The sequence below is a fragment of the Mauremys reevesii genome, linkage group 17, assembly GCF_016161935.1.
Source record: "Mauremys reevesii isolate NIE-2019 linkage group 17, ASM1616193v1, whole genome shotgun sequence".
Classification (NCBI taxonomy): domain Eukaryota; kingdom Metazoa; phylum Chordata; order Testudines; family Geoemydidae; genus Mauremys; species Mauremys reevesii.
Window position 1 is genome coordinate 36,165,382 of NC_052639.1, and position 10,474 is coordinate 36,175,855.

At 46.7% G+C, this 10,474-nt stretch overlaps 1 non-coding gene across 1 annotated transcript; it reads left to right on the forward strand.

Annotated features, from left to right (window-relative positions):
* Positions 1-5,398: 5,398 nt before the first annotated feature.
* TRNAT-AGU lies at positions 5,399-5,472 on the forward strand. Its single transcript has one exon. It is a non-coding gene; the product is annotated as a tRNA-Thr (tRNA).
* The last annotated feature ends 5,002 nt before the right edge of the window (positions 5,473-10,474 follow it).

Consider the following 10,474-nt stretch of genomic DNA (forward strand, 5'->3'; position numbering starts at 1 on the left):
GGGGGATTGAAGGAGCAACTCCTTGACGTCCCCTCTGTCCTTGCAGGCTGGAGGAATAAAGTCCTCTGGGCATAGAGCATGTTCCTCCCTGCACACACACACACACAGACAAACACACAGAATATCCCTAAGGAATTAGAATCACCTGCTGTCTCCCCCTGTCCTGCTGGATCCTCAAATGAAGATGCTCTTCAGCCCAAACCCATGTCCCCTCTGCTCCCAGTGCCCTCAAACACAACTCTCAGTCCCTCCTATACTCACTGCTCCTCACTCCCAGTCAGAGCCTGCTCCTCTTCACCCTTCTCCTCTGTCCCAACCCACAGCCCTCCTAGTCCCAGTGCCCTCAAACCCAACCCACAGCCCCCTTCTCCTCATGCTGCCCCTCAACCCCCACCCACAGCGCCCTCCTTCCTCCAGCAGCAGGTGCTTCAGACCCTCAGGAAGATTGTCTTGCAAGGTTTCGTGTATGAGTCTGCATGTGGATTTTACAGTATGTTGGAAATAGCTTGGGTTGCTTGCCGAAATGATCACTTTTGGCTGGTGTTGGATTCCCAGTCTCCTTGTTATTGGGGCAGGAGAAACAAAGAGTTGTTATCCTTGATGTGTGAATCAAGGACTCAACCCTGGGTGTAAACTAAATGAGCTTCCCACAGATTCTGGCAGCCACAATGAGCATTTGGTGCGAGAGCCCAGACCTGTCCCTGTCCCAGATCCTGGGGGTCATCTGCGAGGGCTTGGACCACTGACCTATCAGCCCTTAACTCCCAAACTTTCAGTAACTCTATTATCAGTGCCAGTGAGTGTAATTTAAACCACAAGAAAAACCACAGTGGGCTAGACCAAAGATCCATCTAGCTCTGTATTTTGTCTTCTGACAGTAGCCAATACCAGGTGTTCTAAAAGTATCTCAACAAGGCACCACTGGGAGTTGAACCCAGGACAAAACAAGTACAAAACAGGTACTTTAACCAGCTAAACTATGGTGCCTGACTGTGGCTAAAGTACAGTGTCTGCTCACACCTGACTCCCTGCATTTCCACCTAGGCTGACAAGCTTTACTTGTGTTTGGATTCTGCAAAGCAGAGGAGCAGGTGACATTTTCCTTGCAAGCTGTCTCTATGTGTGAATCTTTGGCCAGGTCTGCACTACAAAGTTATTTCAGCAGAATTATATTGCTCAGGTGTGTGAAAACACACTATGCTCCTCGATCAGCAGCTTGTGGCTTTGTACACACTGCAATGCCACGTCTGGCAACAAACTGCCCTGTTTTGGTGACAAAATAAAACCACCTAGACGAGAAGCCTACAGCTTTTTCCAGCAAACTTACAGTGGCTGAGTGTAAGTGTAGACACTGCTGTTCATTATATCACCATAACTGGCCTCTGCCAGTATCCCACAATGCCCGCTGTGAACTCACCTGCCCTGCATTCCTGCTACAGAGCCATGGGCCCCTCCCCTTTCATCGCTCTGGGAAGTTCTGACAGCTGAGTCTGCTGCTCTGCTCCGGCAGCCAGGAGCAAATCACTGCTGTGGATGTTGCTCTCTCCGCCCTGCGAACACAGAGCAGGGTGGCGGGAACTTCCTTACAGTGGGGGTGGGTGCCACCAGCATCCGAACTGTGACACCCCTTCCCTTGAGGAGGCTCTTACCTTCTAAACAGGGACGGCTGGTCTCTAGTAAAATCACTAAAAGGGAAGGAGAAAACTAGAAAGAGGTTCCTCCTGGCGCTCACGTCCGTGAACCCCAATACTCCTCAGTCCTCAAAGAGAGACCTGGAGAAGGAGACTTGCTGAAGCAAAGCCACAGGGTCTCTGAGGTTTCCCTGGCCCTCGCCCTGTCCTGCCTGGCTGATGTCAGCATCTCTCTGTGAGGTCACCACCTCCCACCACCTTTGGACCAATAGTCTGAGGTGCTGCAAAAGGCCTTTGTGATGTCACTGCCACACCCTCCCTTGCTGGGCTAATGTCCTGCCCCTGGCCAGGCACTTTGAGGTTTGCTACTCCTTGTGGATCACCCCACTCAAGGAGCATTCGTTCTAGGAAGCAAACTGGCTAGACAGTAAAACATGAGACGCTGCTCCCAATGCTACACTCAGTTTTTCAGAAATTAGTCAGCTTTATGGCCAGAAGAAGCCATTAGAGCATCTAATCTGACCCCCTGCATATCACAGGCCTCTTGTACGACACAATAGCTACTTTTGGGGCAAACACATTCCAGAAAGGCATCTAGTCTTCATTAAATGACATGAGGAGATGGAGAATCCACCACTTTCCTTGGTAGCTTGTTCCTGTGGTGAAACATCCTCGCTGTTGAATATTTGTGCCTTAGTTGTAATATGAATTTGTCTCTTTTCACCTTCCATCCATTAGGTCTTGTTATGCCTTTCTCTGCTAGATTAAAGAGCCTTTTAATAGCCAATCTTTTCTCTCCATTAAGGTCCTTCAACACTTCAATGAAGTCACCTTTCAATCTTCTTTGATAAGCTAAACGCATTGAGCTCGTTCAATAGCTCACTAGAAGGCATTTTTCTCCAGCCCTCAGAACATTTGGCAGCTCTTTTCTGCCCCAGTTCCAATTTCACAACATCTTTTTCAAATGAGGACACCAAAACTGGAGGCAGTATTCCAGTATCAGTCTCACTGATGCCATGTCACCTCCTGTGATGTTATTGACATAATCTGTAACTGTGTAGATCACCATTGTGACCACTGTTCTATATTTGCAGACAATATTGTAGAAAGGTTGTCGTGTAAGGGGTCTATGGAGAGGTTCTGATTGGCTGATTATAATGATGCTATCTCTAGATGTGTATCATTTTTGAAATTGATGTTATGAATATTAGCTCTATGCTGCCCGTATTTCAAACTTGTGCTATGCTTCCGGGGAACACCCCAGCCAGACAAGTTGGTGTCAGTTCTGCCTAGCCTGCTTGATGGCCAGTTAAGGACCATCAGCTACACAATCGACCCATTGAGAGACGGCAGATACCGCTGGAGGGACTTTGCTACAAAATGAAGCTCTATGCAAGGAACTGAATGACCCATCCCAGCTATGGATGTACTCCAGAGACTTGATTTGGACCTGCAGAATTTGCGGTGGAAGCTGTGTGGCTCTGTTCACGATGACCGAGAAACGGCGCAAAATGGTTAGTTGAAAGAGTAGATAGAAAGAGGAGAGGACACTTGAAGTGGATTCAACATACCAGGAGACAGGCGGTGCACCGTGCTGAACCGTATGCTGGCAGCATGGCGTCTGCCGTAGCTTTCACGGAGGGAGGAGTGAGTGACGGCACATACCCAGAAACACCTGTGAGAATATTTTTGCCCCAACATGCACTGGGAGCTTAACCCACAATTCCAATGGGTGGCAGAGACTGCAGGAACTGTGGGATAGCAACCACAGTGCTACACTCCACCTCTCGATGCTAGCCTCGGTACTGTGGACGCACTCCCCCGAATTCACGTGCTTTAGTGGGGACACATAACATTGAATGGATGAACTCAATTCAGGAAATTTGAATAAAATAACTTTAGCACTTTGGCGGCGGGTCCCAGAGTGGAAGGACCCCCCACCACTGAATTGCTGATATTTTCTGTCTTATTCTCTATCCTTTTCTTAATGATTCTCAAGAGTCTCTTTGCTTTTTTGACCGTCGTTGCACACTGAGTGGATGTTCTCAGAGAACTATCCGCAGTGACTCCAAAATCCCTCTTGAGTGGCAACAGCTATTTTTGGCCTCGTCATTTTATATGTATAGTTGGGATTATATTTTCCAATGTGCATCACTTTGCATTTATCAACAAATCTGCCATTTTGTTGCCCTTTCACCCAGTTTTGTGAGCTCTTTTTGTAACTCTTTGCAGGCTGCTTTGGACTTAACTTTCCTGAGTAGTTTTGGATCATCTGCAAATTTAGCCACCTCGTTGTTTACCCCTTTTTCCAGATCATTTATGGATATGTTGAATAGCACTTGTCCCAGACCCCCTGGGGGGCACCGCTATTGACCTCTCTGCATTTTGAAAACTCACCATTTATTCCCACCTTGTAACCAGTTATTTACCAATGAGAGGACCTTCCCTCTCATCCCATGGGAGTGTAATAGAGCAGAACAGGGCTTACTTGGGAGGGGGAGTGAATTGAGAATATATCGGGGTTGTGCACATTTACTGTCCTGGTGAAAAAGTGTGTCTGATACTCAGTCTCTGCTGCTCCTGCCGGCTGTGACTGCTGAGGACATTTTCCTTCTCTACTCCAGGGTCTCTCCTCTGCTGATTCTCAGCAAGTCAGGCTGCTCTGCAGACTATGGCAGAGCAGTTTGGTAATAGGCTGCAGGACTCACCACGTAAGAATGTAGCTGCTGTAGCACCTTGACTGTCCATGGCCAAATCCTGCAGCCCTGGATAACCTCCCACTGCTGGTGATGGGAACTGAGCCTTTGTAACTAGCTGCTGGTACCTGCGGTCTCAGCTACGGATTAAACTGGGGGCAAACACAGCTTCATCCAAAGCAGTGAAGGATGTAAGTGAAAGAGCAAAACTGGCCATCCGGGAAGCTGGAAGGGAGAAGAGGAAAAACTCCCTAAAGTGCTGGGAGCAGCCCTGAGAAAAGGGAGTATCAGAGGGGTAGCCGTGTTAGTCCGGATCTGTAAAAGCAGCAAAGAGCATCCAACAAAGTGGGTATTCACCCACAAAAGCTCATGCTCCAGAACATCTGTTAGTCTATAAGGTACCACAGTGCTTTTTGAGAAAAGGAAGTTTGTCAGTGAGATCAGTAGCAATAACTATGAAATGATGGAGTGATTTCTCCTCTGTACAACAGGGTTGAATTGTGTTATTTTACTGTTAGAATAAGTTTGAAAATATCCTGTTCTAATTTCAGGATGGGTCTGTAACCATAATCAGTCTCTGTGGGAAGAGCTAGCTAAAGAGCCTTCCTACTCACCAGGAGATCCTGGCTTGGCCTGACAGTTCCTCCTTGCAGAACCTGGCTTTTCTGTCAGGCTCCTTTTTTGTATCTCTTCTCATACAAAGAAAAGACCTCACTGCACAGTCCTTGTAAGTGCTTGTTCAAGACACAGAGACCCTTCCTTGCAGCTAAGTCTTGGAAAGTGTTGAATGGTAAGTCTGGAGCTGATGGAAAGGTTACCATGACTCAGAGTTGAGCTGAAGCTGCTGTGACTGAAACACAGAGCACTAATCAGTACCTGATCACAGCAGCTTGTGGGAGAAGTGCATGTTAGAAGCCCCCTGTCAGCTCATCTGTGGCTTTCCATGCACAGAGAGCCAGACAGCAAAAAGTCTGCAAGTCTTGAAGGAAATGGGGAATGTCTGTACTTTGGAATTTGAAGGTGTAGTCGTGGACCATCAAGTGTAGTGGTTGCAAATGCTCCCTTAGGGAAGGCACCATGGCTTAGCTGGCTAAAGCACCTGTCTAGTAAACAGGAGATCGTGGGTTCAACTCCCAGTGGTGCCCTGCCTCTATAGCTTTCATCTCTTTTGCTCACATTTTCCTGTGTCTTTCTAGGAAACAGAAGAGACCTCCCTTGGCAATCCAAGTAATTGCTTGCTAAGGAAAAGGCTTCTTTGCAGAGAAGCATTGAGAGAATCAAGTCACCAGCCTGCAGTTGATGAAAAGGCCATTGCGTAGGCAAGGAGGTTGCTTAGACTGCAATTGCTGTGACACGAGAGCCTGTGTCATGCGCCCATGCAATTCGCTGGGAATATCTATGCACAGAGACCCTTCTAGAGGGTTCTCTGCAGGGCTTGCAGGAAATGGAGAATTACTGTCCTTTCACCTTTCATTTTATTGTTTTTGATGAAACACGGAGCAGTTAAGGGAGAAGTCCCAGTGAGTGGCACCATGGCAGAGCTTGCCAAGAGACCTGCTGGATAAAAAGCAGATCCAGCATACAGTCCTGCCTTGCTGAGCGTGCCTCCTCTTGTCACCTTTTGGTCGATCTTTTTTGTTAACGGAGAAGTCCGACTCTGGCTAGCCATACAAATGCTTGCAAAAGAAATGGGTCTTTTTGCTGACAAGTGTAGAAAAGAGGCATCGGATAAACATGGAAACAAGATCAAGGTCTCTGTAACTCATCTTGCAACTGCAGCTCTTGGAGCTACAAGGCACTAAGCACAATATTACCACGGCTAGTCATAGGAGAGTCTCTGTGTGGTGGGATCCGCGGGTACAATCCCAAACTGTGGAACTGCTCTGTCCTCTTCTCTCTCCAGCCTGGGCTGTGTCTTACAATGCTGCACTAGTGACAAGCAGCAAAACCTCCATGTGCTGTGATCACTCAGCCAACAACATGCAGCAATGCACCCAACTAAGTGGCATGAATGCTCTATAAGCCACTCCTCAATTATACACAGAGAGAGACACCAGCATATCTCCCCAGCCCTCAGCCTTGCACCTCAGAAATGTACCGTCTTACACTGCTCAAAACCTCTTGAAAAGTGCAAGCTCATTAATTAATTCGCCACTTCTCAAAAAGAAAGTGAACATGCACTAGCCTTTTAATCTGAGCAGCTTTCCCAAGCACTTTGGACAATTTCACAAGTAAGTATAAAACATTAAAATAAGTTTATTAACTACAGAAAGATAGATTGTAAGTGATTATAAGTGTTAGGCAGAGAGGTCAAAGTTAGTTACATAAATGAAAATAGAATCTCAGTGTCACATTCTATACCTTTGGGGGAGCGGCTGTAACCCCCATATTCCTCATTTTCATATAATCGTGATCTTACATATAAAGCATGACTTGTAAGGTATCGAGGAAAAGGATATGATCTGCTGAAAGTCATTTCTCTACCCATCTATGTATACCATTCATGCATATGAAGTTATGAGAATTGTGTAGTGTGGTTGTCATTATGCTGTAAGTTGGTGGAATCAGCCACCATCGGCATGAGGCTACACGAGGGGAATTGCTCAGCCTTGCTTGGAGAGACGCAGTGATGCTCACCTGACTCTGAAGAGGGCCACAAAGCCAATGGGGAAGGAAGGACATGATAAAAGGAGAGACATTCGCCATGCTTTATCTCTCTCTTCCACCTCCACCTACAGACACCACCACACCAAGCGACTGAAGAGCTGATCAAAGGGGAGACCCCAGCTGAAAAGCAACCAGCCAGCCTGTGGTGAGAAACATCTAAGTTTATAAGGGCACTGAAAGGGTTAAGATCAGCTTAGAATGTGTTTTGCTTTTATTTCACGAAAACAGCGAGAAGTCCAGTGGCACCTTAAGGACTAAGAGATTTATTTGGGCATAAGCGTTCGTGGGTCAAAAACCCACTTCTTCAGATGCATGGAGTGAAAACTGCAGATACAGGCATAAATATATATTGGAACATGACATGAAAGGAGTTACCTTACAAGGGGAGAACCAGTGCTGAAGGCCAATTCAGTCAGGGTGGATGTGGTCCACTGCCAATAATTGATGGGGAGGTGTCAATACCAAGAGAGGAAAATTGCTTTGTAGTGAGCCAGCCACTCCCAGTCCCTATTCAAGCTCAAAGTAATGGTGTTAAGTTTGCAAATAAATTGTAACTCTGCAATTTCTCTTTGAAGTCTGTTTTTGAAGTTTTTTGAATGGCTACTTTTAAATGTTAATGAATGTGAATGTGTGAATGTGTTAGTGAATGTGTAAATGGATTCTTGCTTGTGCAAGTCCCATATGGTCTAGTGGTCAGGATTCCTGGTTTTTACCCAGGTGGCCTGGGTTCATTTTCTAGTGTGGGAACAGGCCAGAGATTTTGCTCAGAGGGGAGGCAGGAAATGAAAAGAATGGGGAGGGATCCTGCCAGCAGGGGAGTTGGACAGTGTTGGGAGGGGATCCCAGAAGGGGGGTGGGGGGCAGGTCTGAGAGGAGATCAGGGAAGGATCCCAGCTGTGTGGGAAGTTGACACTCTGGAGAGCACAGGCCTGGCATGGGAAGTGGGAAGAGTGACTCTGTCCTTCTAAACTCACCACTGGCAGACTCGGCAGGACTGGAAGAATTTTTGTTGGTAAATGTCAATTTCTGTGGAAACACACAACCCAATGGCAAAATATTTCCATCAATAATAATCAAAATTGACAGATGGGCAAAGTAAGAAACATGCTGCTTGAGAACGTGTCCTGTTCTAATCCTATAGGGTCCCTTCTGCCTTAGGCACCACCATGTGGGCGTTTAATTTAACTCCCCATTTTCACACAGAGAAACAATTTCATTTTCATGGATCCATGAACAGCAAAACCGCCCTCTGTCTCTTGTCTGAGCCAGGGCATTCGATTCCATTGAAACCTTCTCTCCTGCAATGGCAATGGTCAGACAGAGGGGATGCGGCCACCTTCCTCCCTAGCCCCCCGGCAGTGAGATATTCCCTCTCCTCTTCATGCTACTGGTGTTATTCCATGAGTCATCAAGGATGGAATAAAAAGCTGAGTTTACTCCAGGGTGAGGAAAGAAAGGCGCCACCAACTCCATGAAAAATCTCAGTGCCCAGAGAAAACCTGCCCTGCTATTGGAATCACAGAGGTGCTGGCGATACGACGGGAAAAGGGACTGTCTGAATTGCCAAGGCAGGGAATGAACAATCTACAGCAACATCATCAACCACAGACACACTCTGATCATGCTCCAGCCAGTAGGAAAATGGACAGGAATTCTTGCTGTTCAGCCATGGCCACACATACAGAGCTGCACAGCAGTGAGTGTGCTGGGGAAGCTGGTCTGAGCAAACAATTGGAAATGACCTTTCAGTGAGAACAGAACCATAAGTGTAGAAAGGCCTGTGTGTTAAGTGGTTGTGGCTGAGGGCTTAGGGAGCTGGGTTATGACACCATAGGGTCTTTCTGTGGAGGTTTGATTCTTGCCGGCAAGGCTGGTGTGTGGTGTCTTTCACACACCAGCCTTGCCTTGTTGTACTTTCAGTGTCAGATCACCCACAGTGCGCCAAGTCTAGACATATTTAGAGGCTAAGGACAAGTCAACATTTCAAACATTGAGTCTATGTCACTCAATTAATGGAGATGCTCTATGCCAGAGTTTCTCAAACTTCCTTTCACTACAACCCACTTCTGCCAAAAAAACTTATTACATGGTCCCTGGGAAGGGAGGTGGAAGGATGCCATATCTTATACTGACATGTGCCAACTTCTCATAAACTCAAGGCTGGATCTGTGGGAAGAACGTCTCCCTACAGAAGAGACTAACACAATAGGAACAGGGATTCTTTGTTCAATCTGCAACTCTGAATAAGACACAGTTCTTTAGTTCATAGCTCCAACACCTGGCAATTTGCTGACCAGGCCTATCTTAGCAAGCAAGGCTTTCTGTTTATCCAGCTTTCTCTTAGCTGATCACGATTTGCTAGGCCTCTGGTCCCTTGACCATACTCTGACTTTGGCTCTGAAAAGAGCTGGCACAATCCATAGACCAGGTTGTTATACAAAAGGCACATGGATTTTAACTCTTCACATTCAGTAATGGCAAAGTTCTTGGTTCAGAGTTGTAGCAGTGATGGAAGAAACTGCAAGTTCAAATCAAGTCTCTGGAGTCCATCCACAGCTGGGATGGGTCATTCAGTCCTTTGTCTGGAGCTTCAGTTTGTAGCAAAGTCCTTCCAGAGGTATGGAGCAGGATTGAAGACAAGATGGAGATGAGGCATCAGCCTTGTATAGTCTCTGCCATGTGGTCTTTGCTTTCTTTGTCCCAAGGACACTCTATCCACCATGTGTATAGAAAACCTGAGTTCTGTGCACAGGCAGGTCCCTGCATACCTTGCTGAGGCACAAGGCGAATCTGCCTTCTCTCAATGGGTCGATTGTATAGCTGATGATCCTTAATGGGCCATCAAGCAGGCTAGACAGAACTGACACCAACTTGTCTGGCTGGGGTGTTCCCTGAAGCATAGCACAAGTTTGAAATACCAAGTAAATAAGTCATAACCAGTTATATGTTTGACAAATTTTGCTGCTTCTCTGCATTAGTGGTCTCTGAGCAGTTCATGATTCTCTCTAACATTACAGTTCTCCTCAAATACTGGCTGAATAATTACTGTGCACACTTGTTGGACTGGAGCTCATCTAAGAGCACTTTATTGAGGTCTTTCAATGTATGAATTTCAAGATCCGATGGTTAATTTGACAATCAGGGCTCTGGGTCCTATTCCCAATTCAGCCATTGACTGGCTTTGTGACCTAAGACAAGTCAATTCTCCTTTCTCAGCCTGAGCATCTCCCTCTTTCAAGTAGGGATAATGATCCGCTCCTACCTACCTCAACACACTCACTCTTCCCCAACACACACACACACACACTGTCTCTCCACACACACAAACAGTCTCCACACTGCAGCTGAAAAGCAGCTGGCAATCTAGTAGGATGACCCTGGAACAATGGGATAGAGAAACCTGCATCACTGAAAGTGCAGCCACAAAGACACCACACACCAGCTTCCCCTAGCTGGCAAGAATCAAACCTCCACAGAAAG